Here is a 5,513-nt window from a genome sequence, read left to right on the forward strand (position 1 = left end):
GCTGCTGCTAATTACTTTGTGCAAGAAATACAGTGTATTTTTCTACTCTAATGTGCTATTGAAAACCCCAAAACTAATATCGTCATTAGATTTCCGGTGATACGGCTAACTTTCTTTTTTTGTTTTTGGAGTAGTCAGATCATCTCCCGTCATTCTTTTAACCAAGATCTCGTGTCCTGGCTTTTTCTCTCTCAATCAAGTTCCTATCCTTGCTACTTTGTGTTTTTCATCAGGCTCCAAGAGCAAAAGATCTCGGCTGCTTTGAGGTACTGAATCACCCACTTGGGAAATGAAAAGGAGATGATAAAGAAAAAGAGATGAGAGCAAGAGGTACTCCATAAAGGTAAACTGGGCAAATGGCCAGACATTTAAAGCCTTCCTTTACAAGGAAATAGCTTAATCAGATAAACAGGTGTGCTGAAGTAGAATCCCAATAGGCAACCCATCAAACCTGAGAGATTTATAGACAGGGGGCATTCACTGCGAGTATTGTTTGACCTTCAGGAGCAATCTAAGAGTCTGTTAAACCTGCCACACTCTGGTTCATTTGGCATTAATTAGCTTAATAGAAAACAGAAAAACAAACTTTTACTCCACGAGGAGTTTTTCTTTTTGGAGCTGCTGCTCGACTGAGAGGGGAATTTTAACATCATGGTGTAGGGATTGAAAGTGTGTAGCTGTTTGTTTGTGCAGGAAAAAAAAAGGGAAAAAAGTTATTTTTCTCTCTTGGGGCAGAGCAGTTTCCTAAACACATTTGGAGTGTTTTTCTCAAGTGGCTCAGCAGCAATCTGTGTGTGTGTGTGTGTGTGTGTGTGTGTGTGTGTGTGTGTGTGTGTGTGTGTGTGTGTGTGTGTGTGCCACCGCTACATTTTGTTGATGATGCTGTCAGTGCTGCTGGCATGTTGGATGCGTCCCAGAGTCTCTCTAGGCTAAAGAAGGGGACAATATATCTCTCCTTGCATCAGACGCGTACACAGAATCCCTCCGCCTTCTCCATTTCCCTCCATCTTCTCTTCTCCCATGTGTGGCCTTGTTGGGTTATCTGTGCTGGTAGGAACAAAGAGTGTGTAACTAAGCACATCCTGTCAGACAGTCATGGTATCTTCCCCTGGTCCAGACCTTGCCTTCCCTTCATGCTCCGTTTGCCTGTTATCCTCAGGGAGCGGCTGTTATGAATAAGGGCCCTGCAGTAAGGAAGGAAGCAGTTTTACATTACAGTCACACATAGCAAAGGACTCTGATCAGGTCAGAAGGTGATCAAAATTAACAGGATTAGATCTTATGAAACTGTGAGAAAAAAACAAAAACAAAAGAAATAGTCAATTTAAAGCACAAGCTAAATAACACTGAATTTATTTTAAGCTTTATGAATATAAGCATTCGCAAAACATATACCAACTTCTCACTTCTCTTGATATTAAGACCAATGACAAATTCATCATTTTGTTAAATGTTCATCTGAGAAAAGTTGCATCCTGTTATTTCCTTTTCTGTTCATGCTGTTCTGTAGACCAATCACTCTCCAACAAACAGCAGAGTTGGAGGTCTTCACCCAGCAGCAAAACCTTGCAAACACCTTTCTGACTGGGTCTTCTTTGAAAATTAAAATATTCACTGCTAATATCCAGATATCAAACACTTTAGGACACCTTTACACTGTTTTAGGCAGCTGGTTATGATGTAATGTCTAATTGTGTATGAGTTTAAATACACTGACATCTATCTAAGTGTTTTAACAAAGTATGCAGACAATACGTTGGAAATGTTTTGTAGACCATCCAAATGATGTCACATATCTGACATTATTTATAATTTATTTGATTCTTTCTGGAAACCATTAGAATTAACTTCAAATTAAACATAAATTATTGACTGCACTTGTCAAACATAATCTGCACAAAAAACACAAATGTGCATTCACTGCAAATTGAGAAAAAGCCTTGTAATTACATATTTTCTTTTCTGTTTCATCAAAAGAGGATTTATATTGTTATATGTTTTACAAAATCTGGTAATATGTTTTCATAGTACTTTGCATAAATATAATGCATTTGTGAAGCATACAGTAACTGCATTGGGATCAAATGCAGGTTAACTCTTCATTATGACACAAGTAAGTATTTTTTTTCCAGTCTCTAAATGCATTTGGCAGTCTGTAAAAACTCTGATTTATTTTTAATACACATCATTACAATTGAGATATCAATGTTTTTTTATTATTATTTTTACTTCCGTAAGTTCAGGCAGGATGTCTTTGCATAATTCAACAAAGCAGTGCAATACCAAAGTCAGCACAACATCAGGAAGCTGGTAGAATTGTGAAATATGTATGGTGAAGACATTTTTAAGGTTTATTGATGGTACTTTGTGTTATTTTTCTTATGTAAACATGGTTTGAAACTATTGCTGGATTATTTTTCTAATTGATGCTGGAGTTTGAGTATTCCTCATTACTTTAAATGATCAAACATTTTCTGACATTTTCTTTAAATATTTATTTTCTAAAGTCTGCAAAGAGCACTTTTTAGGTTTAGTATCAAGATAAATCAATATTTAGTCTGGCAAGAAGTGTTTTTATTGAAGGATTTTAAATGGAAGCTGGATTTTGAATTATTTTGGTTTAACCACTGTGGTTTAAAGGTTTGAGTTATTTTTTTTAATTTTCTATCAAGAAAACTGTTTACTTTTCACTCAGATGATGACATGAAATTGGTGAGAACACAAGTCATGGATGACTTAAAATCTGTTAATACCTTTATTCTTAAAAAAATGAAAGGAATTTATTGCCCTGCCCAAGAACATATCCCAAATGACAAAAGCAGCTGGGGCCTACAGAGATATTTTATACAACATCCTGTCAGTCTAGTAAATGAATCTGCCATAACAGAGAACTGACGTTGATATACAATACATTTCTCTCTCATATCTCTGGAAGAACCGTGTCAGAGTGTTAATGCACTCCTATCATTAATCTAAGTCAGTGATATTAATTAGCTGTCATGCAGGAATACCAACATGTGTGATTGCAGACAAAAAGCAGTGATAAGCAGCAAATGTAATGAAAATGCATCTATAACTAAATAAAGTCAGGCTACAGGCAGAAAGTAATACTTTCTTCTTTTAATGAGTTTTCTTTAATGATCTGTCTTATAACTTTACAAAGGTTGAATGTAAGTTTTTAAAAGTGTCTTTTAGTTTCATTAACTGAACAGTCTCTGTATTCAAGTAAGAGTTTCCATCAGTCTGGTGCTGTGAAGGGAAATTTAATGTGTGCTGGTCTTTGCATAAAGGCAGAGCTGCTAGAAAGTGAGTCCTTTTGAACTTGACAAATCATGTGAGACATCTGGCTGATCTTGGTCCATGGGTTGAACAGATCAGCTGAGAGGTTTAGAAGCTCGTGATGCTTCTGGTGGTTTCAGAGATGTTTGTGTCAGCACCGCAGTTCCATGATTCAAATAAAGTGTTGATGAGCCTTATGTGCTCGATTGCCCAGATTAGAAATCATGACATGAAGATCTGGTAGTTAAAATAAAATGTCTTTATTGTTTTGCAGTGCAGTCATTATACCTTTTTTATCCACAAATATAAAATGTTCTTTTACATTCAGTCATACAGTAACACAATATTGCTTTTCAACAACCTTTCACAAAACCCCACTTCTAAAAACCCAAAGTGTCCCTTTAATATTAAACTATTTGCTATATTGCTGTTTTAAGATAACATTTCCTTATTTGAATGGAAACTGCATGGAAAAGGGGACATATCATGCAAAATCTTTAAGTACATTTTGTTGTGTGAATTTTCTAGGAGTGCAGATAATTTGAATTTAGTTTCTCCCAGTGCTGCATAGATATTGTTTTATTCCGCTTGTGCCATATTTTTTAACCCATTCAATTTTCTGTAATTTCAATGATGTTTTCAGAACTATTACATCACAGAATTTATGTTGAAATTGCCAACTAAGGTCTGGACTTACCAACTACAGTTTTGTCATCTTCACTCTCTTCTGGCTCTGGCTCCAACATGTAAGGCCAGATGGACCGGTCCACTGTTGTTGACATATTTTAATTCATTTGTAAATAAAAAAGTTTCTGCACTGCTACATAGTCATAAACCCCTAAAACTAGAATGGGCCACTCTGCCTTGTTTGTATTTAAAGATAGAGCATCAAAATGAGTTGATCTGGGACACACCTCAGAAAAGGGGTGAAAGAGGGGCTTGTGGAGTTACAACAAGAACAAATTCAGAGCAAATTGATGCAGCTCCACTGGATATAGACCCCCAACTGAATGATTTAAATGTGAAAAAAATAAAAGCACTATGTCTCCTTTAATCCAAAAAAATATGTCACCTGTAGGCATGCTGACAAAATATTTTTTGCACATATTGTTCTTCAGTATCCCAATTAGTCTAAGAGTTTAAAAAGAAATAATAATAAAATGCCCAGAGACACATCAATCACAAGGGGACAAATTGCCCCTTTCACAAGAAAACCCCAGCAGAAAATCTGAACTTGTGACTGCTTTGCTCTTAGGAGACATTATATTACCTCGCAGCCTGATAAAAAAAATAAATAAAAAATAAACATGACAATAAGCTTACTTTTACATGTCTCATCTGCAGCCTCGGGCCTAAGTAGAAATAGACGCCCCCTTTTCCTTGCATCAAAAGCAGGAAGTTGTTGCATCTGATCAAGATATCTGTGACAGACCTCTTTGTCATGGTGTTCTGGGCACAAGAAGTTAGGCAGAAACCCCAGAAAGACCAGACAGACACCTCACATCTTCCTCTAACAGCTGGAGGTTCCCTCGGAGGAGCTTGAGCATGTGGCTTCATTTTCTGCCACTGCAACCAGAACCCAGACATAATGACATCTCAGAGAATGTAAAGGCTATGCAGGTAATTCTTCTCTTTCTCTGAGACATTTCTTGTGTGTGGTTCAAAATAGAACGCACAAACATACAGAATCTATGTACAGATGCAGAAACCATGTGAAATGTGAGAGTTTGAAACAAGGAAGTAACGAAAAATGAAAAGGCATGTAAAAGGGGATACCGTTGAATTTTTATGGAACCAGTCAAAAAAATTAAACATACCAGGCAACTTTAAAGGGGCAATATCATGTAAAATCAACTTTTTTGAGTTTTATAACATGTTATAATGTTATACTCGCATATAAAACATGCCCAAAGCCTTGCTCTGACTCATTCATGCATGTTTGAGAAATCCTGCAGTGTTTTTAGGAAGCCATGCTGAGGAGCAAAAYGAGAGGTGGGGACCAGAAACACCTTTTGGGACCAGAAATGCCCCTGGGACGTGTCTTTAAGCCGAACTTCCTCATGGCAGAGCATACCCCCTCCCCCCACGCCCCACACCTCGCCCATGGCATCTTTAGCTCTTTAATAACAGCTAAAGGTGACACAGATACTTTATTATGGTATAGTATTTAAATGTATGCCTGAGAAACACATAATATTGGCCCTTTAACTTATCACAGTTTATGTGTCCTATAC

This window comes from Austrofundulus limnaeus, unplaced genomic scaffold (genome assembly GCF_001266775.1).
Source record: "Austrofundulus limnaeus strain Quisiro unplaced genomic scaffold, Austrofundulus_limnaeus-1.0 Scaffold90, whole genome shotgun sequence".
Classification (NCBI taxonomy): Eukaryota; Metazoa; Chordata; class Actinopteri; order Cyprinodontiformes; family Rivulidae; genus Austrofundulus; species Austrofundulus limnaeus.